The sequence below is a fragment of the Sorex araneus genome, chromosome 1 (assembly GCF_027595985.1).
Source record: "Sorex araneus isolate mSorAra2 chromosome 1, mSorAra2.pri, whole genome shotgun sequence".
NCBI classification, from domain to species: Eukaryota; Metazoa; Chordata; class Mammalia; order Eulipotyphla; family Soricidae; genus Sorex; species Sorex araneus.
The window spans coordinates 270,869,626-270,894,581 of NC_073302.1; the positions used below are offsets into that span (position 1 = coordinate 270,869,626).

The 24,956-nt window shown below is 41.3% G+C and overlaps 1 protein-coding gene across 8 annotated transcripts in view; it reads left to right on the forward strand.

Annotated features, from left to right (window-relative positions):
• The window catches only part of LMO7 (LIM domain 7), a 155,436-nt gene that overhangs the window by 32,437 nt on the left and 98,043 nt on the right, over positions 1–24,956 (forward strand). For all 8 annotated transcript variants that reach the window (XM_055134053.1, XM_055134057.1, XM_055134051.1 and 5 more), the window contains exon 3: positions 19,292–19,398. The gene's annotated coding sequence lies outside the window, so the exon portion shown is untranslated. The remainder of the gene's footprint in view (positions 1–19,291; positions 19,399–24,956) is intronic.

Consider the following 24,956-nt stretch of genomic DNA (forward strand, 5'->3'; position numbering starts at 1 on the left):
ACTGAGAGGCTATCACGTTTGGTCCTTTATCTACCTTCAGCACACATCTCCTATCCCGAACGATTCCTCCAACCATCATTGACTTAGTGATTCCTTCTCTAATTCCAGCTGCCCTCTGCCCCAGCTCATAAGACAGGCTTCCAACTATGCAGCAATATTCCTGGCCCTTGTGTCTACTGTCCTTGGGTGTCAGTCTCATATTATGTTATTTTATATTCCACAAATGAGTGCAGTCATTCTATGCACCTCTCTTTCTGACTCATTCACTTAGCATGATACTCTCTATGACCATCCACTTACAAGCAGATTCCTGATGAAACCCTCAGGGCCCAAAGACAGTGGTGGGATATAGTGAAAAAACTCAGTGAAATAAATGCCTCACCAAAAATACTTTACCCACCAAAGTAACTAATAAAAGAGGTCTTTAGTTTCTTATAAAGAACAGAATGAAGGAACTCCAGGAGTCAGTTTCCATTATAGAACAATTTTAATACTTCTGATGATGAAGTTTTGGTGCCAGTTTTCCTGTTCCATGAGTTGTCCAGATTTTTGCTCAAATATTTTGGCTATGCCTGGAAGGACGTTTTTGGATGAGAGTAACACTTAATCAGTAAGCTAAGTAAATAAAGCTCTCCCTAGTGTCTGCGGGCCTCATCTAATCAGCGGAAGGTCAGACTAGAAAGAAAAGGCCAACTGTCCTGTGAGTCAGAAGAAACCACCACTGACTCAGTGGTATTCAGTATTCAGGAGCTGGAATACTGATCTTCGCAGGTCAAGATGAGGCTGGACCTGAAATGATGACTCCTCTTGTCTCTCTGACCTGTTGGCTTTCATACTAGAATTTAGGTCATCCCACTGGACTCTTCTGCTTCTCAAGTCTGGTTTGAACTGGAACTATGCTATCAATTCTGTTAAGTGTGAAGCTTATAGATAGGAAGATCATGTGACTTCCTCAGCCTCTATAATTAGATGGTGTCCATTCTGTAAAGAACTTTAATATAATAGCTCAGGGTAGGTGGGTGGTGAAAAGTGATCAGTTTCCAAATATTTTGACAAAAGAGTATGTAGGAGTTGCTAATAGACTGCGAGGGAATTGAAGCATTTTATATCAGTAGTTTATTGAGATAATGTGAAGCAGAGTGTTGGTGGAGGGAAAAGGAGTCTGGAGCCTTGAGAAGATGTAACAGTTCGTATAAGATTTCAGATTTGTAAATATCAAAACAGGAGATTAATGTCAGTAAGCAACAGTATGGAAACGATGATGAAAGGAATGGTTTGTGACTTTTAAAATACATGGAATCACTAGATACCAAACTTATCTACCATAAACAATTATTCTGAAGACAAAGGTCATGCCAGGCTGGTTCTATGAAAAAGTTCAGGAGACCCCTGGACTTTTTGTTTATAAGTAAATCAAATAAAACCCGTGGACAATATGCCCATGGGTTTTATTTGATTTACTTATAAATTTTGTCACTTGTATTTAAAATTTAAAGAGCTACTTGCATACCCCATGACTTAAGATAAAATAATAATTTCATTAAAATAATAATTATTATTTAGATAAAATAAGAATTTATTTTTAAAAATAAATCTCTCAACAGTAAACCTGCATTTCTTCCAAACAACTTTTATATCTGTGTCATGTCCTATAGATAGACAGGGAGTGTTTAGTCTCCTTGTTATCTCCCTAATACTATACCATTTGATTCATTCAATTTTTCCCAATCTTCCCTGGTAGTCATACATTTTATTCCTGCTATTTGTGGTAAGATTAAAGAAAATATAGTAATATTTGTATAATCAAGATGAAGAAAAGAGAGTCATGTCCATAGTTGAAATGTCATGTCCTTTGGTTGAGTAAAAACATTGAATTTTGAGTCAAAATGTAAATTTCTCTCCATGTAAACTTGGACAGAAATTTTTGACAGTTTACCTTAAGGATTTGTACAGACTTATTTACATAAAAAATGGAATGAAAGGTACATTGGGCAAAGTGTTTCTCAACTTTTTTCAACTCTAGTCCACCTCCAACCTTGTTTCCTTCCTCTGCTTCCCCATCCTACCCAGTTGCCACCCGCAAATCATGTGCTGTGGCCCTCTATTTAAGCAAATATCATCTGTGGACTTCTTGGAATATCTGGCGAACCCCTGAGGGTCACATGGCACTCTCACCCCTCAGTCAGGAAATACTGAAAAGAGGTATTACTAATATACTGTTATAAAAAATCTGGAATATAAAATGGTCCTGATGGACTCAATTTTCCAAAAGCACAATTATCAGAAACAAACTGCAACTATAGTTTAGTTTGGGGGCCACACCCAGCAGCACCTGGGGGCTGTTTATGGCTCTGTTAAGAGCTATGCAGTGCTGGGAATCAGACTCATCTCCAGCATGCATGGCAAGTGCTCCTCCCAGCCCTCTGAGACATCTCACTGGCCCCTGCAACTCCCCTTTAGCAGAAAAAAAACATTCTCAAGTCCAGTGGTTCTATATTATCTTCAAAATTAATCTCTCTTTTATTTATGGCACCTCACTGATAAGATGACGTTATTTTAGGTTGAGTCATATCCTTTCTAACTTCAAATGTAACCTCTTGGTGCATTGAAACACACAGATCATTTTCCTTTGAGCTGTGGTGTTATTGTCAGTGGGATGTCAGCATTGAACATAATCTTGCTTAGCAACAGGATAATATAGAGGCCACAGTACAGAGTACCCATGGGCTGTATCAAGTAGTCAAGTGAATTCTTTCCATTTACGGACCACTTTATTAAATCCAAGCAATGTTACTTGTTTTATAGCCGTTTCCTCACTAAGTCCTCACAATTACTTTCAAGTTTCACCCAATATCTAAAAGTAGATCCTTCCTATTTGCTATGATTTGGAAGTTTTTAGGGCCTTGAGAAGGCTCGACATTTTTTTAAGGTAGTGTAATAGCATTCCCAGACCTCGAAAAATCACCTACCAAATCATACCAAATGGCTTGTTCTACTTTTGGTTAATGGGGAAACCCATATCCTAATTTTCCAAGATGACCTTTAGTAGTAACCCTTTCAGTGATGCCTGATTGTGTTAATCACACCCAGACCTATGAATTATAGCTGCTTCACTTGGAGAAGAGAAGATAGCACACAGGAACCTGTCTCTACGATGTGACGGTAGCTAACCTAGAATGACTCCCAAAGATATTCTTATGCAAATCCTTGGAACCTGTGAGTCTTGTCGGACCCATGAGTATTATGAGGCCAAGCCACATAGGTTGCAAATGAAATGAATGTTGCTGATCAATTGACCTTGAACAGAGAGAATTTTGTCTGAATTATCCAAATGTACCTCCTGTAATCATGAGCATTCTATCAGTTGGCAAAGGCAGCTAAGCTAGGTGGATAGTGGCTTTAGAAAGCCTTAAAACGATTGGTTTTGAAGACGGAAGAAGAGGGGCTCTTGGAGCAAAAGAGAAATGGGTTCTGCCTACTAGAGCCTTTCGAGAACACAGCCCGGCTCATCTTGTGGTGAAGAACACAGACTCAAGGGTTGACCTTGGGCAAGTCACACAACTTGTTAAATATCAGTCTTCTTATGTGTAAATTGTAAATTAGTGAGATAGCACTAACTTCTGGGGTGAGAATTATTCTCCGCACTGTGTGTAGTCCTCTGGATATCTCTAGGAGTGATCACTGAGTTCAGAAACAGGAGAAAGTCCTGAGCACCACTGGGAAAAGTGGCACTAAACCCTTCCTCACTCCCTTCCCCCCACCCCAAAAAAGATTCTAAAAATTCGCCAAAAGTTATTCCATTTTTTTAAAGGCTGTAAGGTACTATTATTCACAATAACTGACACATGAAGTCATTTGAAATGTTCATCAAAGAATGACTGGAACCTGGGGTCAAAGACTTGATGGAATATTGCTCAGGTGTTAGAAAAGATGAAGGCCTGCCTTCGATGGCTTGGTGAGACTTGAGGTGTTTATGCTGAGTGAAAGGCCAGTAGTGGGTGGCTTCCCTCTATGTGAACTGTAAAGAAACAAATAAAATTAACTGACCAAAAAAAAAAAAAAAACAACAACCCAGAAATAACCCTCAGACACTGAGAAACATGGTGATTGCCCAAGGGAAAGAGGAAGACAAATGGGGAGACTGAGCCACTGGCCCTTTGGATGTGGGTTTGGTAACACACACATATACTCAAGTATGAAGCTAAACAAACACCCCCAATTTTGTACTATTGCAAATATATAAAAATTTATTAAAAAATAAGAGAACATGTGGTAATTCATGTAAAGTGTCCCAGCATACTGCATAGTAGTAATCACTTGTATCACTTGTCATCCTGTTGTTTGTTGATTTGTTAGACTGGGTGTCAGCAACGTCTCCATTTGTCCCTTCATGTGATAGTGTAACCCAATGGCATCTGCTTGCTCCAGGAACACGAAGAGCCTCAAACTGTTCATTCAGGATCTTGACCATCTCCTAGGTGGGCAGCCATGTGGTCTTTTGACATCCCGTGGAACCCAGTTGTTAACAGCTCTAGTCCAGTGGTCGTCTCTAAATCGCATTATGTGTCCTGCCCATCTGATTTTCAACGCCTTGGCAAACGAGATAGTGTCCCTGATTCTTGATCGTCGATGGAGGTTGGAACTCCGGATTCTTTTCTCACTTGAGTGAAACATGATACTCCAAGCATAGCTCTTTTGATTCCTCTTTGGGATACCCGAATAGTGTTCTCATTCTGTTTTTGTAGGGCCCAGGTCTCTGAGGTGTATGTTAGTGCAGGAAGAATGGTGGAGTCGAAAAGATGTGCCGGGAGCTGGAGGTTCTTTGTCCTCTTAACCACTTCTTTGATGCTCTTGAAGGCGTTCCATTCCACTCACTTCCTCCTGCGCATTCAGGTGCCAAGTCGTTTGTCATATTGAGTTCTCAACCTAGGTACACATAACTGCTGGATTCAGAGATGTTCGTTCCATTGGGGAAAATGGAAATGGAAAAAATGGAACATCAGGAACTAGTCCATTTCTCATGAACATTGTCTTCTTTAGATTCAGCTGCAGTCCAACCTTTCCACACTCACAGTTGAAGTCGGCCAGCATTCGTGCCAATTGGCTGATATTTGGTGTTATGAGAATGATGTCATCAGCAAGGCAGAAGTGGTGTAGTTGCTGACCGTCTATCTTCACTCCCATTCTTTCCCATTCCAGTCGTCACATGATGTTCTCGAGGGTGGCACTGAAGAGTTTCAGTGAAATGGTGTCAACCTGTTGAACCCCTCTGTTTACATCGATGATCACTTCTTTGTAGAATGGTGAGATCCTGATGGTGAATCCATAACACAGCTCACGGAGGATCTTGATATACTGAGTTTGAATGCCTTGTTTGGCTAGGGCTTCCATGACTGCTTCAGTCCCAACAGAATCAAAAGCCTTCTTTAAATCAATGAACATTAGACAGAGCGTCATCTTGAACTCTCACGAAACCTCAATGAGCTTTGTCACCATATGGATATGGTTGATCGTGCTGAATCCTTTTCAGAACCCAGCTTGCTTGCATGGTTGTCCTTCATCTAGCGTTCTGCCAATTTTATTTAGGATGACTTGAGTGAATAATTTGTAAACCATGGACAACAGGCAGATCAGGTGATAGTTGTCATTGTCACGGATGTCTCCCTTCTTGTACAACAGAATGATCCTGCTGGTTTTCCATTGGGATGGAACCTTGCATTCAGACAGGTAGCATGTGAAGAGCAGAGCCAGTGTATTGATGAGTACTGGTGGCAGATTCTTCAGGTGTTTGGGTCTGACATTGTCTGGACTGGGTGCTGTACACTTCTTTACTGACAAAATGGCATGTCGGATTTCGGAAGGGAGAACACTGAGAATGACATATGCATCCTGTGGAATTTGGTATGTGGGCAGGTGGACGTGGATATCAAAGAGATCCGAGTAGAAGTCGTGGATAACCTTTTCCATTGCCCTTCTGGAAGATGTGATAGATCCATCAGGATGTCAGAGGGCAGTCATCTTGGTCTTATTCTTGGCGAAGAACAGGCAGGTGTTGCGAATACTTTTCCCGGCTTCTGCCGCATAGGCCAACACTGCTGCTCTTCTCTCTTTGAGTTCTTCCTTTATCGCTTCTCTGCACAGCTTTGCGAGCTCGGATGTTAGCTTGGGATTTCCTGAGGCTCGTGCCAGACCACGTTGGTGAATGAGCTTGAGAGTTTCCGAAGACAGGTGTCCTTTTGTGGCTTTCTCTCTCGGCATTCCTCATACAATCATGGAGGTGCTGAACCAGTCAATCATATTCCTCATCAATGCTGTCAATGACATCTTCCCAAATTGCTGCAGTAGTGCCAAAGAGCTCCCAGTTGGTTGTTGTTCTGGGAGTTCTCTTCTTAAACTTTGCAGCCCATTTTCCCTGCTCCATGAAGTAGAATTTTGCACAAAGGAGACAGTGGTCTGATCCCATTTGGAATTTTGGTACAACATCGACATTGGTCAGGCAAAACCTTGGATTGAATATGATGTGGTCAATTTCATTGTGGAACTGTCCACCGGGAAACTCCCATGTCCTGCGTTTAGATTCAGCCTTTGGGAACTGTGAGAAGGGTATAATAAGGAATAAAAACAGTTAATCTGGAAAAGTTACTGTTTGGTAGCAGGCCAGTGGGTTAATATGGGAACCTAAAAATTTCACATTAGAAACAAGAGTCATTGAGGAAATCAGGGGACACACGGAGTCTAGTGAGGGGAGAGCTAAGTGACCCAGACGTGGGAGAAAGAGGGAATTAAGATTTTTAAGCATTTAAAAAAATTTCAGAAACTGAAACACCAGTAGAGGATGATTTAACTATATGTGAACTATAAAGAAATAGATGAAATTAAATGACCAAAAAAAAAATCTCAGAAATAGCACTCAGACTCAGAGAAACATGGTGATTGCCGGAAGGAAAGGGGAAGATAAGTGGAAGAACTGTGACTTATCAAAGTGTGATAATAATTTTATTTATTATCTTTTAAATAAATTTGTCTATTATGGTTAGAGGCGTTTGGAGTTTCCTGACATGGAAAATTGGGTCAGTTTCATAATGTGGGAATCCTAGTGACCGGGCATGCATAGGTAAGGACCAATGACATCAGAGCAACACCGGTCACGGTGATCCCTAAAGTGGCAATAGCTGCACAAAATAAATGTGATTTTTTCAGGCAGTCCTAAAGTTTTGATGCATAGTTTTTCCTCATAAAATATGCATCTGAACATCATTAGTACATTTTTTAAAGCAATTACTTTAGAACACAGCACATGGATAATTTGAGGCACATGGCTAATTTGAGATTTAAAATATATATATATATATATATATATATATATATATGTATGTATATATGTAACCACCTCACCATCACCTGCTTCCATAACCGCCAGTGTGTCTTTGGACAGAACTTAATCATCTATTTCAGCACTTTCTTGGAAAGAGTAGGCGGTTTATAATTACTTCATTTTTGATGTGAAGTTTAACGTGACAAATAATATGCAAGACTGTACCTTAATTCACACTGCAGTGGGAGAGAGTCTGTTATTTCTGTCCTGGAGTTCGTTGTAACCTGAGTTGATTAAGCGTTTCAGTAGCAGCCTGGCACTAGAGAACTCAAGGCCTCGTTCCTGTTCCTCTGACCTCCTGCCCCCTAACTTGCCAACTTTTGCTCCTGCTCTGCCAAGCAGTGCTGGCGCAAAATGAAATCCCTCCAATGCTGGTGTGGTGATCATGGGTAGGGTCTTGCACAGTTCCTTCCAAGCATTCCTGCTTGTTTGCTATGCCTGTTTTCACGGGGACAAAAACGCCTTTCCTTGTGCAAGGTTCCATTGTTGTTAGCAAATGACCACCAAGTCTTTTCTTTGTAGAGAAATAAGAACCCAAGTGAAAGGCAAAGACCTAACTGATTATTTTTCTTGCAGTGAGTGAAGCTGGATCCTTGAGGGTGACCCACATAGTAGTCATAAATGTAGGTGTTACTTTATGGACACAATTATTATTAGCTATGCCATAAAATGAAGGACACATTTCCAAAGTAGTGCCAGGTGATCAAAGTTGTGATCAGACTGCTTTTGCAATGGAAACTGTAATAAAAATGCAAATTTGCATCTATGGCATTTGCCTCAATGTTAAGGAGTTGCTTTCAAGTAATTCAGTAGAGATCACAATTAGGATTTGGTAAGGATGGAAGTCAGGCGCTCTGGCTATAATTCTTAGGTGATTCACATTTCCACTAAGTAGAACTGATGTTTTAAGTTATAGTTGAGGGCAATATTTCCCCCTTTTTATTTCCCAGAAAGTTCATTCATCTACAAAGCCTGGAATAGCCTGGAGAGTTTAGAATCGGGACTTCATTCATAGGTCTGGAATGGTGTTAGAAATTTGCATTAATAATAGGTGATGGTGATTATATGAGCAGCAAGAAGTGAGAGGAGCTGTTCTGTAACTCTCTGTGTCACTCTCATTTGAAGATGATCATTAATGGTCCCACTAGTGATTCTCACTTAGCTGACCAGGAACCACCATTCCTAAGCTAGGATTCAGCGATTACAATTTCTTGGTAGTTGACAAATAGCACTGTAGCACTGTCATCCCGTTGTTCATTGATTTGCTCGAGCAGGCACCAGTAACGTCTCCATTGTGAGACTTGTTACTGTTTTTGGTATATTGAATATGCCATAGGTAGCTTGCCAGGCTCTGCCTTGTGGGCGGGATACTCTCGGTAGCTTGCCAGGCTTTCCGAGAGGAGTGGAGGAATCGGACCCGGGTTGGCCACATGCAAGACAAATGCCCTACCCACTGTGCTATTGCTCCAGCCCAGTTGACAGATACCTACTATAATTTTTGGCAATGTTCATTCCAAGGGCAGCAGAGGGTGTAGAGGCTTTGGTGCCATATCATAAATAGAAAAGGATTTGAAGTTGCCGAATCTCTTGGTTTCAGTGTAAATGAATCTGTTCTATTCTACAGTGAGGTTCAGAAATTTGAGACCATTTATAAAACATTCAAATCATGTTTAAAGTAGGCCCAAAGCTTATCTTGAAATTGCATGGAACTATTGGCTGTTTGGGGAAGCATTTCTAGGTGATGTCACCTGAGAACTCTAGATGAAAATGTTGCCCTGAAGCCTCGTTCACTGCTGGTGGGAGTGTTGACTCGTTTAGCCCTTTTGGAAAATGTTAATGACTTGTCTGAAAAAATAAGGAATTGAGCTTCACTATGACCCAGAAATTTTAGTTCTTGACAGCTACCCAAGGGCCCCAAAACTCTATTCAGAAAAGACATTTGCACTCCGATGTTCATTGCAGCACTATATACAATGGCAAAATCCTGGAAACCAGCCAAGTATCCAAGAACAGATGACCCCATAAAGAAACTATGGTACATATACACAATGGAGTACTACTCAGCTGTAAGAAAAGATTAAGTCATTCAATTTGCTGCTATATGGTTGGCTCTAACAACAAGTCTCACAATGGAGACATTACTGGTGCCCGCTCGAGCAAATCGATGAGCGATGGAACGACAGTGATGATGATGATGATTGGATCTGGAGGTATCATGCCTACTGGGTGAAGCTAGAAGGAGAGGGACAGACACAGAATGGTCTCTCTCCTATGCAGGATATAAATAAATGTAGTATAGGAATATCAAATTCCCAGCAGCAATAGAAACCCGAATCATGAGAACTAGTCTTCAGGAGGAAGTATGGCATGATGGGATTGGTGGGAATAGGATAGTGAAGAGAACTCTACAGAGTGGTGTAGGGAAGTTTCCAGCCAGGAGGTGGGGGTGCTGAAAGTAACAGTACTGTAAACCATTGTGCAGAAACATAAGAAGTGCCTGTTACCGAGATTGAGCTCTGGCTGGCTGTGTGCAAGGCCAGCTCCCTACCCATTGTACTGTTGCTCCTGCCTGCTTTCTTTGTTTCTTGGTGTAAGCATGGGTTGCTGTGAACTTCCTTTCCTTTTAGTTCCACTTTTGCCATAATCTGAATGTTATGATGGCTTGTGTCTTTATTCTCATTTGCTTCTAGAATTCTTTTCTCTATTCCTTGATTTCTCTCTTGACCCAAAGCGTTACTTAAAAGTATGCTATTTAGTCTCCAAATGGTTGAGGTTTTTCCAACTTGCTTTTTATGGTCAGTTTCGACTTTTACAGTACTGTTATCTGAAAAGATACATGATACTGTTGCATCCATTCGGTGACTTTATTGACACTTGGTTTGTGTCCCAGCATGTGGTCTACCCTAGAGAATGTTCCATGTGTACCAGAAAAGAATGTGTATTTGGCTTTGTGTGTGGGGTGGGGGATTGGAGAACACTGTGTCTGTTAGTCCCAGATCTTCCAATTATTCCTATTTAAAAAAACCGAGGTACTGTGACTTAGTTAATAATGGTTCCATGTGTATATTATTCTAACACCACACTCACCACCAGGGTACCCACTTTCTCCCAGAGGACCCCGTAGGCTTTCTCACTCCCCAAACTCAGTTCTGTGGACCAACTGTCCAGTTCTATTGCCTCTGGCCACTTATTGATCTCTTACTGTGTTTCTTTCATACACACACACATATATGAGTTAAAATCTTTTGATGTGTCGATCCTTTAATAACTGTGTAATGTTCATCTCTGTCCTTATTGTCTGTGTTTTAGATCTATTTTTTTTCTGGTGTAAATATGTCCATCTGTGCCCTTTTAAAGCTATCATTTGCCTATGTGATTATTTTGCACCTTTTATTTTAAGGCTGTGTTTAACGCTGAAGTTGTGTGTGTCTCCTGTAAGCAGTGGAAGGTTGGGTTTTGTTTACTCATCCCCTTGCCACTCCGTGCCTTTTGATCAGTAAGCTTACTCCGTTTATGTATAGAGTAATTACATGGATTTGGGGGTATTATTGCAGTTTGTTTTTGTTTGACTTTTTCTCCCCCCCCATAGTTTTGTATCTGCTTCTTGTGTAGTGAGTGATAAGCTTCCACTGTCTCTTGTTGGTTTCTCCTAAGTATTTTTGTTTTAAAGCTACCATGTAGTTAACATCTAAAGTTCTAGATTAATTTTGTTTTAATTTTAGAGCAAATAAGTCATGAATTCATTTTAGAAGATCCCATTATTATGCTCCATCTTTCCCCCTTTTTATATGTCTTATGGATCTTACTACTACTAGTTCCTTTTTCTGTTGTTTGATAGACTTTTTATCATTCCTTAAAATATAAGAGATAACCTATCAGGAAATTTTTTTCTTTTTTTGGGTCACACCCGGTGATGCATGGGGGTCACTCCTGGCTCATGCACTCAGGAATTATTCCTGGCGGTGCTCAGGGGACCATAGGGGATGCTGGGACTCGAACCCGGGTTGGCTGCATGCAAGGCAAGCGCCCTACCACCTGTGCTATTGCTCCAGCCCCTCAGATAGGAAATTTTTGGTTGGAGGATTTTTCATGTAACACTTTTGGTATGTCATGCCATTCCCTCTAATCCTGCTGAGTCTTACTTAGTTTCATTTATATGTTAATTTTTTCTCACATGTCTCCTTCTGCATTTAGGATTCTATATTTTTGACTCTTGCCATTTTGATTACAACATGTCTTGGTATTCACTATTTGAATTTCTTTTGTTAGTGATTTTTTTTTGTTTCCTGGATTTAGATAAAGATCTTCCTTCTTAGACAGAGGGAATTCTCAGCTCTTATTTTTTTCAATTATGAATTATGCTTTCTTTATTTCCTCTCTTTTTGAACCCCTGGAATGCAATGCAAGTGTTGTTCCTTTGATGCTTTCAGATGAATCTCCTCTTGTTTTTGATTTAAAAATTATATATATGTGTGTGTATATATACACACACACACACACACATATATATATATACATATATATATATATCTTAAGAACCAAAGCAATTGATAAGCTAGTCCCTCAAGGAAACAAGCTCTGGTGCCAACAAAAGAGCAATCTTTGCTGAGAAAAGGGGAGAAAGGGGCGGACAGTGGGGTGGGTTACTGACACTCTGTTGTAAGGGTAATGAAGTAGCATTACAAGTATAAAATAATGACTTTAAACCTGTTGTAAACCATGTCATAATTCAAAAAAAAATTCTATAGGGGGGAGAGGGGGTGTGGTGGGATCAGGAATGTAGTTCAATAATAGAGCACTTTCACTTCCAAGTGTGAGACCCAGAATTCAACATACACGCATGCACACATATACACATGCACTCACAAAAAGATAAAGGGGATGTAACTCAAAGACTGGAAGCATGCTCCATGCAGGTGAGACAGATTTGATCCCTGGTACTTCATGGACCCCAAGCTCCGCTGAAAGTGCTCCATCTTGACCCATAAATTTTTCTTTTGATGGTTTCCTCCACCTAATCTTCAGGTTTACTTATTTTATCTTCCATTTCTTCCATTTTTCCATTGAGCCTCATATTTTTTTTTTTTATTTTTGGGTCATACCTGGCGATGCACAGGGTTTACTCCTGGCTCATGCACTCAGGAATTACTCCTGGTGGTGCTTGGGGGACCATATGGAATTCTGGGAATTGAACCTGGGTCGGTCACGTGCAAGTCAAAGGCCCTACCTGCTGTGTTATTGCTCCAGTCCCATCATATTGTATTTTTTTCAGTTCAGATATTTTAGCATCCAGCATCTTAAATGATGGGTGATGGTCCCATATGGGGTTACATAACTGAAGGTGAGGTATACCTGTTTTGGTATACCTATTTTAACACATCCACACCTAGGATCATGTGAAAATATCTTTGGAAAAATGCTTCCCAGAAGCAAGAAGTGTAAGAGCCGCTGCTATTGCTCATTCACTTTTAATTTTCTTGGACATTTTCTGTTCTTATGCTTGGGTGTCGAGGGATACTAGACTTTGGCTCTCATTCATAAAAATGGGTTAATTCTTCCATCTCTTTTATGTCTGCTGCTATGGGAAGACTTAGCTTTCCAATCAGGGCTATAAAGTTACTGCTCCACAGAGGGTTCCTCTTGTGGGTTCCATGTGTCCTCTTCAGCGGACCTCAGACAGAATTCTGAATGTCTTCTAACTCTTGATGTGATTGTTTTTTTCATGACTTCAGAAGAGTCCTGCAGAGATTCTCCCTATTTCCCCATCTTGACCTTGCCTCTTGGTTCTAGTGACTGCTAACAAATACTTAATTTCTTGCACCTATCAACCAGGCCAAAATAAACTGGTGACCCATATTATGAAATTTTCCATTGTTGATTCATCATCTTTCTATTATTTTTGCTAATTAAAGTAAAATGTGAAGTGAGTGAGAAAGAAAAGGTTAAAATGCTAGAAATGAAAGACAGGAATTGCTAGGTTTGAAATGATTAATCTCTTTAGTGACTCAGTGATGTTATAATTGAGAAATAAATTTGAGTTAACAATCAAGTACAGGGTAATGGAGGATGAAGCCGAGGGTGTGGCCATAAATACTTATTAAGGTCTTAGAAAGATCCAACTGACCTTGGAATTCTCTCTAATGAAGCAGTTGGCCTCCTAAGAAACTCAACAGTGTTTCCACTCAGTCATTTCAGAAGACCAAGGCAGAGAAGACCTCTCTTGAATTGACTAGGGTGTATGACTTTTATCAGTGTAATGAAGTTCAGCAAGATTCACAGAAAATAGTATTTGTTTGTTTGTTTGTTTGTTTTTTGGGTCACACCTGGCAATGCACAGGGTTTACTCCTGGCTCTGCACTCAGGAATCACCCCTGGCGGTGCTCAGAGGACCATATGGGATGCTGGGAATTGAACCTGGGTCAGCCATATGCAAGGCAAACGTCCTACCCACTGTACTATTGCTCCAGCCCCAGAAGATAGTATTTCTGAGGGAATTTTATTTACAGAACCACTAAGTTAAACCAAAAAAGAAAAAGGATAAACATAAAATTAGAGCTTGCTAATCTCCCAAACTTCTACAGGGAGGAAGTTGGCCTGAAAATCCACACATACAAATGTTGGAGAGGTAAATATAGCAGGTAGTATAAAGATAGTATAGCATGCTTTGCATGTGGCCAACATGGATTCGATCCCTGTCACCACTTATGGTCCCCTCAGCCCTGCCGGGAGTGAACTCTGAGCATAGAGCCAGGAGTAAGCCCTGAGCACTGCTGGGTGTGGCCCCCAAACAGAAAGAAACAAGCCAAAAAAAAAAAAAGAAAGCCATACATACAAATAAAAGATATTTTCAAGGAAAACAGAAGGTGATGGAATGAAGGTGGAATGAAGAAGATTCTAAAGGATGAAACAAAAAGATCAGAAATTATCCCCTAGTCTCAGATCCTAATGAAGGGCTCCCTAATACATGCTTTGCCAGATTCCAAGATTTCACTCGATCAGTGACTCACTCACTCCCATATGTGCTTCATTTCTCTAACTTGGAGCTGGGAGTGTATCTATCACTATCCAACACTTGTACCACCTTCTATGAATATGTGGTAGGTAACTTGTCACTTTCATTCACTACCATTTGAGTTATGGGATACTGTACATAAGAACTACCCTGGGAGAACCAAATCTAGATGCTGGGGAGATAGTACAGCAGGAAGAGTGCTTGCCTTGCACGTGGCTGACCTGGGTTTGATCCCTGGCACCACATATGGTCCCCTGAGTACTGTTTTGAGTGTAGCCTCCAAAAAACAAAACCCCTCAAAATCACAAAGAGACAAACAATGAAAACCAGTCCTGACCTCATGCACAGCCCAATCTGATTTATTTTGTGGATATTGAGGTCATTTTGAAAAGGGATGAGAATTTTTGGAGCTGTGGGAGGGCATTAGTGAATTTGGTATGTGGGAGGGACTTGTCACATTGGGACTAGAGGGTGAGCTAAGGTCACTTTGCCAACCTGAAAAAGCTGATCCCCAGTGATTCTCAACTCTTGCTATCTGTGTTCTTGTATTAGTCTTCCTACCTTCTATAGGGCAGTCATATATAAAAGGCAGAATACTGAGAAAATAGTGACTGTGGCTTGTAAAATGAGGACAAGACATTGCAACTTCCATCTTGCTGTTGGATAATTGCTTTTGTTGAGCAGTCTATAGCCATTTGCTAAAAAAACTGTGGCTTCCTGCTTTCCTCTTGCCCTGGTTCGCTGGTCCTGTGTGTGAGTGACTTTGGAAGCAAAGGCTTCAAGCCCCATAAAAGATGCCTTCAGACATCTACTGTACAACCCGATAAGAGAGCCACAGGCAGAACCATCCAACTTTGGACAACTTAAGACAAATACATGACTTTAGAAACTGGATAAATTCATAAATATTTATTTCAAATTGCTAAGTTTTGAGATAACTTGCCAAGGAGCACAGATAAGCATTATTGGCACTATCACTGTATTACTATATCACTGTCATCCCATTGCTCATCGATTTGCTTGAGCAGGCACCAGTAACGTCTCCATTGTGAGACTTGTTACTGTTTTTGGCATATCACATACGTCACGGGTAGTTTGTCAGGCTCTGCTGTGTGCGCAAGATACTCTTGGTAGCTTTCCAAGAGGGACGGAGGAATCGAACCCCGGGTGGCCACGTGCAAGGCAAACGCCCTACCCACTGTGCTATTGCTCCAGCCCATTGGCACTATAATACAATAATATAAACCTAAAGTCTTGGTAAATTTTTTTGGTAGATGTTTCATAATGCCTCTGTTGTTAGTGAGTGAGTGCTCTTCCTTATTTGGTCTGTCTCTCATTTACCCTTGCCTCCTCAACCCGCACCTATTATATCTGCCCTTATCATTGATTCAGTACTGAGAATTGGAGAGGCAATTGGAGAGGGCTTGAAAATCTCCAACCACTCTAATTTCCCACTTAACTAGTGTCTGCTTTTCACTGACAGCCAAAGACAAATCGAAAGCCAGAAAAGCCCTACTGTAGAAATCCAGGGTCATTGTTTTGGGGGTTTATTTTTTGAGAAACCATTTTGGTTTTCAAAGTGTAGAAATTCTAGATGGTTAACACGGCTTTTGACATGGAGCCTGGCCTGTAAGTAGAAATATATTTGTGTGAAGGGTTGGGCCGAGGAGGGCTGACCTTTCCTTCCAAGGCCGAGAGAAGAGTTTGCCCTTGGTGTAATGGGTTACAGATCCACAAACTACTCAATTTCAAGATGAGGAAAAAGGGGCCAGGAAGGTTAGCATTTTCAAAGCCACACAGTTGGTTTGTAGTGGAGTTAACTCGGAGTCCTGGTGACCAGCGCGGTGAGATAAGGTTTGTTTCAGGCTTCACTGTTGTTTTGATTTTTTATATCTTTGCTAGTTTCAAGTGAAAATGAGTCCCTTAAAGGAAGACTATACAATTTCTTTTAAGTGTGTCATATTTTTTTGATGTTTCAACAGACACTAGAATTTTATGATTTTTTTTGGGGGGGCGATGCTCAGAGGTTACTCCTGGCTTTGCACTCAGGAATTACTCCTGGCGGTGCTCATAGGACCATATGGGATGCTGGGAATCGAACCCAGGTCAGCCGTGTGCAAGGCAAATGACCTAGTGCTGTGCTATCACTCCAGCCCCTAGAATTTTATGATTTTTATGTGTTCCTGTAGGTAACTCTTTACATAGGTCCTTCAAAATTGCAAAGATAAATTACCCTCGGGCACCCTCCAATAAGCATGATTTTCGCTACAGTTGGGGTCTGTGTTCAACCTGTTCCTGCTACCTAGGCCACGTGTGACTCTGACTTGCATGTCATTGAGCTATTTGCTAGATAGTCTGCTTTTTAATAGAAAGAACTTATTTAAAATTAGAATGTAATTATAATGGATCTTTCCTTTGACTAGAATGAAGCATAGCCACTTTGGGTTTTATGTGGCTTCTTCTAAATGCTCGGTTGGGTTTTGAGGCATGTGTGGCTTTAAGAATCTATCCTTATTGTCAAATGCTGAATGATTCACTCACATGTGCTGTAGAGAAGCAAACCAAGAGGAGAGGCAGTATCAAACCCTTGGCCTTAGATGATTAAGCTGAGGTTACTAAGTGGGTCGGGTAATAGTTGGGGAAAGAGGAGATGGCCAAGAAGTAATACAAGGACAATTTTGGAGGGTTTTGGGCATTTTAATGGTTGTGAGGTACAGTAGCTAAACATAAAAACCACAAATGTTAATAACTATGACAAACATGTGATCTGAACTATTATTATTAAATTAAAAAACTTAAGTAAAAATTAGCCCTTCTTTTTTTGCTTTTTTGGGTCACACCTGGTGATGCACAGGGGTTACTCCTGGCTTTGCACTCAGGAATTACTCCTGGTGATGCTCAGGGGACTATATGGGATGCTGGGAATCGAACCCGGGTCGGCTGTGTACAAGGCAAATACCCCACCTGCTGTGCTATCACTCCAGCCCCAAAATGTCTTTACTCAACCATATTAATGTTATTGTATTTTCATAAAATATGTGAGAACATTTTGACTCTTAATTCAATAGGTTTACTGCTCAAAACATGTGAAATATTTTAAATTGGAGCAAACTTAATTGATGGGAGACTTCTAATGGATTAAGACTATTTTTGTTGTTGTTGTTGTGAGATTTGCATCCTGGGTTGCTAAAAAACCAAGCCATTTGTTCTTGCCTGACTTTTTGAGGATCAGTTTTTAAAACATTAATTTGAATCATTTGATCGTTACAATTAGCATAGGTGTTAGAAATTATGTGTGTGTAATAACAAAATCATCACATTTGTTCTGCCTGGAATTTCGCCAGTGTGTTATTTCCCCTTTCCCCACAAAATCAGTTTAAATGCCTTGTATCAAGGCATCTATTTGGCTTTTGACTTACGAGTTCCTTTCATCTTTGACCTTGCATCTAAAGTGAATCATGGATTTCAGCTTGGGCCTGGGTCATGTAGACTGCCTTATTAGGCTGAGTAACCTTCCACCCCTACACTTCCTTTTTCCTTAAGAAGAAAATCTTGGCTCCTTTGCAAATCATTGTTGCCTTTCTCTTGCCATATATTTGTTTTCCCTCCCTCCTCCCCCCCTCGTCTCCCAGCTGCTGAGTTATAGCTTCTTTTTTTTTGTTTGTTTGTTTTTTTTTGAGCATTTCCTTCACCCCTGGCTAGCGCACCCTGCTTTGCTTCCACCCTTCGTTTGCAGGGGAAAGAGCGTTTGCTTTTTTTTCTCCGAGTGGTCGGTGGTCTCCTGGTGGCTCAACAGTCAGCTGCTGGGGAAGGAGATGAGGGTAGGCTTGGCTGAGGTTCACACCACAGACGTGGTGGTGTTACCACCCTGCTTAAATAGACAAACGTGTGTTAGCACGCTAGGAAGCCACTCTCTCGCCTGAGAACTCAGCGAGTGAAGGTGAAGGTCGAGTTCGCATGGGATCGTTACCCGGCTCAGCCCTGCACAGTGTTTACATATGTAAGAGGAGTGAAGATGGAAGCTCCAGCTCATGCTACACGCCCGACGTGGACGTGCCTTTGCAATGCAGCAGCCCGGGAGGGCGACTTGCTCCGAGTCAGCGTCTGGAGCAGTTGCACGGGCGCGGGGGGAGCGTTGTCTAGTGGACGGAGGATTTGGGGTTTGAAATGAGATAGGGGGCACAACGTACATTTTCTTTTGGGGGAGGCTGTTGCCCAGGAGGCAGGTGCAGGCATGAGTCATGAGCCACACCTAAACCAGGCAGAGTGAGCCAATGAGCACTGGGTTTCTCCTGGGTCCTATAGTAAGGTTTCCCTGTCTGTCAAGAGCCGGCTCAGCAACCAAACCCAGATTCCAGGTGTGGTATTTATTCCACGGTCGTTCTGTAATTTGTAATCATAGAAACAGAATGTTCCTCCTCTTATTTCTTCCCTGCCAACAGTTTCTGGGTGGGTGAATGTCAGTAGCTGGAGTTATTTTTAAAGAGGAGGGGTGAAGCTTGCCGTGCAGAGCTGGGAAGAGGGCGTTTGTTTGCAGAGCAGAGCTGACATCAAAGTGTAGATTACTGCTCAGTGGCTAGGCACTTGTCCTATAACAGGTAATGTTTAACGTGCCAGTCACAAAGATCACAGAAGCAGCGTAGGATAGGACATAGGATAGCGCTCCCGTTTATGCTTGCTAGACTGAATGCCTAGGGAAGCCTACAAGCCCAGCTTTTTTTTTTTGAACACATCATTGGTCTGACTGCCTCCTTTTTTGCTTGCTGGAACTGGACTTTGAAGCGGAGAAGTTATATCATAAAAATTACTAATCTTTTGTCTGAGAGAGCAAGAGAAAGGGAGAGAGAGCGAGCGAGTGAGCGAGCAAGTTCAGCTAAGCAACCACTTTTTACTTCTTTTCACAGGATAATATAAACGTTTTTTTGAAAGCTTGTGAACAGATTGGATTGAAAGAAGCCCAGCTTTTCCACCCTGGGGATCTACAGGATTTATCAAACCGCGTCACTGTCAAGTAAGTTGGACTTGTTATGTATATATATATATGTATAAAATATATATGTATATATTTTTTAAATGTAGGCTTAAGTGCAAAGAATTCTTGAGAGTTTATGAATCCATCGAAAGTGTTCCTTTCTATTCCTGCCTGTTCTTGTTCCAGAACAGACGACATGAAATGAGCTTGAGGATTGTGAGTTATGAAGCAGTCTGTGATTGATACCACGACAGGGTCTATTTGAACTAAAACACTGGCTTCTATTTCACTGCTTGTCCAATGAGGTTGTCTTTGGTTGCTAATGGAGAAGGTCCCCATTATATTTAATGCTGTACTTAAAAGTGAATCTGGGGGTTCTCATGTAGCTCCTGGAGTGAAAAGAGTGATTAAGAACAGTTTTTATAAATTGGAATAAAGGTCCAATTACTGATGTAAAAGCGAGTGTGGGCAGCAGCGAAACACTCAATATTTGGAAGGCAGCTGTGCCTGGGATCAACACGTAGATTTAATGAACGTGTTGATTGTGGCTGATTTTTAAAAATAAACTGCTTTTCACGCTTTAAATGGCCAGGAGAGAAAAGTGAAAGTGGGAGTGAATATGAGTGCAGGTATTTCTGTTGAGTTTTAGGTGGAAAATGGTGCTTATGTATGAGCACATAGTTTCAGGAAATCTAGTTTAAAGATCTTGTGGGACTTTTTTTTCCTCCCTATAAATCTAATTTTCTTTCAGTGAATCAGAGTAAACTCGTGTTACCAGATATATGTGTTCAGAAGATAATGCAGTTTTAGAATAATGACTACCCTTCCCTTATCATGGCTATTACACCTAATTAACGTTTTTTTCTGAGGGAGAAAATAAACACCTATATCTATCAAAATAACAGAAAAGGAAAGATTTATTTCTCCCCATTCAGAGACTTTTCATATATATTTTTTATTTTCCCTCCTTTAATAGCTTTCACATCTTAGATATAATCAATATTTTTGCCTAAAGCAATATTGTATATATATGTGTTTTATAGTACATTTTTTTCTCTTTTAGCAGTATACCTTAAAGATTCTATGTAGCTTTTAAAGTTTACACTTTTAAGTGAAGAGTCATTTTGATCCCATAATGCCCCCTGTTCTGTTGAACATGCATTTTTTCTAAAGGATCTAGCCATAATGTTGAGAGTAGAATGAACCTCCTGTGTTTTCTGATTAATCAAAAGGTAGTTGAGAGACCCTAAGTGTCACCGCTTAAAATGGCTTGTTTATTCCTGCAGAATGTGAGTTTATGTTTAATTTCCCTGAAAAATACCAATGTGAATGAATGACTCTCTCCCCTACCAACATTCTCTTAAAAAGATTACTCATGGGTAAATAAGTTTTTGGCTTTAAAAGTCCTTTTCTCATCAGTATCTATTAAGAAAAAAAAATCTTTCTGTTGAAAATGAAAATGTTTAGAAACTGTAGCTTGTGTTGGAGTGGGCTTGTGGACTAGGCCAAGCAGGTGGGTTGGCTTTCAGAGTTAAGTGCAGAAACCATGCCCAAGCTTTCCTGGAGCCTGGGGGACTTACAGTATTCAGAAAGAAAAAAAAAAAAAAAAGTATCTGGACTCAGCTCTCTGGGTAATGCAATTACTGACAAACTGAAACCGGGAGGTCACGTAGTTGCCGCTGAAGTAGGAAGTATGTAGAACAACTTGTTTCAGTGGAAACCACAAGTCCATAAAAGCAAGGCGTGCCTAAGTGAGAATGCCGCCGTGAGATCCTGGAGTCAGCTGGAGAAGGTCTGGCCTGAGTGTCCTGTGTTGTGAGGCTAAAGAGCATGGGAAACTGGACTCTGCAGCTCCCGGGTGGAAGCCAGGAAGCCTTCTTTTGGGAGACTGGCCGATGATAGCTAATCTGAAAATGTCACTCACAACCTTGGTGACCTGCCATGACGTTTTTATACAAGGAAGCAAGCGTCAAGGAAAGCGAAGAATTGTTTAGTAGATCGGAATCCATAACTTAGTTTGATGAGTTTTGTTATGTGGGTTTTTTTGTAGTTTTTTTTTTTAAAGCTGTCATTAATGTTGGATGAGGATATGGTGCCAGTTAGTGATACCCAGCTCAAGGGCACTCCATAGGTGACAGTTTATGGCAATGTCTGGGGGTGTTTCTTTTGTTTCATTTTTGAGGGGTGTGGTGGCAGCGTCTCAAACATACAAGGCAAGTGCTCTACTGACGAGCTGCTGTCCTGGCCTCGAGACATAACTTTTGTAGTTGGAGTGAGTGTGAGTAACAAAGAATTCTCCTCTTTCGAAATATCATTATTTAAGCCACAGATTGAGAACCTCGTCTTCCAACTTACACCATTTTATCAGCGTGATAGCACATAGAAACCAAGGGTATTGAGTGATAGACTTTTATACTGTACTGCAATGTGGTGTTTAATTACGAACAGAATTTAAGTATGGTTTAGTATACTTTGTAGTGAAAGGATTCTCCTAATTTTGAGCGTGCAGTAATGTGAGTGTACCAAGATTACTTTGCTCACGTACATGTAATAAAATTAGCAAAAGTGTGGCAAGCAGTTTGATTATTTTAAATGCTCCATGATTAACTGTGGAGATAGTTTTCAACACAAGTAGACTTCTAGTGGGCCTTTTGCAAGTTCAGCCCCATATTCATGTTTGTGGGACTGGAGCAAGATAGCACAGTGGGTTGGGCACTTGCCTTGCATGTGACTGACCCAGGTTCCATCCCCAGCACTCCATAGGACCCCCTAAGCCTGCCAAGAGTGATCCCTGAGTGCAGAGCCAGGAGTAAGCACTGTTGGATATGGCCCCAAAACAAAATGAAAAGATACATGTTTGCTTGAAAGATTTGGAGCAAATAGGAAAGGGAAGTTTATAACCTTGTGTTGGCAAGCATGAAGGACTTTTGCTAGCGGACAGCAGTCGTGAAAGCAAAATGGGATATGGAGCCTGTTGTATGTAGTGAGAGTGAGTGATTGGAACACAGCAATTGATGTGAAGAGTCATTGGATTTCAGTGATCCAGAAGACAACCTACAAAACACTCTTGTTTTTAGCAATTTGAGATTTCTCATTGAATTTGCAATAACATTTAACCAAGCAGAACGAAAGTTCAATGTATATTTCTGTAACTACACATAAGAGTACACTCCCATGTTCTAACTGAATTATTTCACATCTTACAGGAAGTTGATTGGATTTTCCAGTCATGTTGGAATTATTCCATTTATTTTGACGCTACATCCAGTCAATTGAGTCAAGTCAGTTGAGGCTTCGAATGTGCTATTCCTGACTTGATGGCGAGGCCCCATCTTGACTTCTTTGCTTCCCACCTGGCTGATTTGTGTTTTAGCCGCTGGGAGTGTGAGGTTGCTGTGGACCTATCCTACATGAGCTGTTTACTCAGGTTGAGCAATAACGTGTGTACAAATGCACTGTTATTATTAACATTAATTTAAAATATTCAAACTGACCTTTAGAAACACACTCGACCCCCGAAGAGAAGGTGGAGCTCTCACAGGGCCGTCTCGGCACTTTCTAGAGAAGGCTCGGAGGGGAGCAATCTTGGTGACCAGAGCCCAGCCCACAGCTCCTCAGGTCATGCTCCCTGCAGCACATTTGCCTGTTCAGAGGAGCAGAGAACTTGCTTCTGGTGGGAAACCAGCCAAAGAAGCCTGGAGGTTGATGCAAAGCCAGGGTTGAATATCAGCGCTTTTATTTTCCGGGCAGTTTGACTGCAGAGCTAAACCCTGTATGTCATCCATGGCTCCAGCCCACTTCTGTATTGAGATTTTCAAGCAAAAAATTGGAACAGATTGTAAACATGTTTCCTTTTCCCACCCCCTTAGCCTTTCCAATCCAGTTTTTTAACACTTCCACAGATACATTCTGTTCATAACACAATTGCAGGATGGCGGTGCTAAAGAACATATTTTAAGGATGCAAAGAAAAATTGTTTTGTTTTTAGTACAGGCTTCATATTGTGTAGGAAATTCCTCTTTTAGCTATGAAAGGTAATCTGATTTTATTACATTGAATTTGCTTCATTTCGGCCACATCTGGCTGTGCCTAGGGCTTACTTTTGTCTCTGTGCTTAGGGATCACTCCTGGGGGTGCTCAGGGAGTACCCTATTCAGTACTGGGGTCAGACTAGGTTGGTCCTGGACAGGTCAAACTTCCTACCCACTGTAGTATCTATTTGACCCGTGGGATGTAATGATAAATGGTGATATTGATTGAATTCAAAGAGCGTTTCCCAAGTGAAGGGTTTGGAATTCTAGAGTCTTGTTTTCACACGTGTTTTTTGCTGAAGGCATAGCGAGCACAAGCCCGCTTAGCATGTGTGAGGTTGTGAGTTCGATCCCTGGCACGGCATGGCCCCCTAAGCAGCTGGTGGCCCCCAGGCACTGACAGACTTGAGAACCACACCATCAGGTCCCTAAGAACACCATGGGATGTGACCCCTGTGGGGTGTGTGTGTGTGTGTGTGTGTGTGTGTGTGTGTGTTTTAAGGAAGAGTAGAATAGTAGTTATAGGTGAGATCAGCCTTAACCTATTTCCCTTGTGAAAATTAAGTAGGCTCATGGTGGTATTTTAAGGATTGAACTTTTTTAAAGCTTCTAAAAGGGTGCTTGGTTTTACAGGATTACTGTAAAGTCTTTTCTGAGGAACCAGGTTCCAGATGGCACTCTCTTCAAATCTGCCAAACTCAGCTGGGGATAGCAATGGGAATATGTGGTTTAAATGTTGGATCTCTCTCTCTTTTCCCTCATGGAAATGAAAATATCCCTACTCTGAATGATGTATTTCCCACCTTTTTCTGACTTGAACCTGGTTTTGCATTTCCCCTCCCCCTCCCCCACTTCACCCCCCACCCCAGTCTTCCAAATGAGTTTTCCAACCCAGTGCTTTGTTTGGAAGAAGCAAACTTCGTGGGCTCTGAGCCTGGATCTGTAACTCGAGCATGGTGACTTCCACCTGTCCCTGCGTGTTACTATTTTAAAATGTTCCCTTCCCACCAAGTCATTGGAAGGGACTAAAACAGCAAGGACCCTGGATGCACACTACTCACATCTCTAGCCCAGTGTGAGGCAATTGTTACCAGGCACATCTGCATTCTTGTACGTTGCTAAGGCTTGGTTTCAGACCAGGAGGAGGGAAAAATACAAAACTGCATGGCCATGCTTTCAAATGCTCTTGAATAAGAGACGGCTTCCTGCAGAAAAAGGGGATGGGATCAGAGGCAGGTCTAATACTGAGAACAAATCCAAGGCCCCGTATCCATGAATCTTGTGTTCCACCACTGAGCTGTCGCTCGCCCCTCCCCCTAACCCCCAATCTCTTGCTCCTCCCCCCTCCAACAAAAAGGCTAGATCTTTGTGTTGTAGATAGACCTACAAGTTTCTGGATGCCAACACTTCTTCCTTAGCTTTCTATTCAAAATGATGATGATGATGATGATGATGATGATGATGATGATGATGATGATGATGATAAACACATGATGGGACCCAGTGGTATCTTGTTGGATGAGACTAGAAGTTGTAGATTTTCTGGCCATGATTCCTATCTTCAAA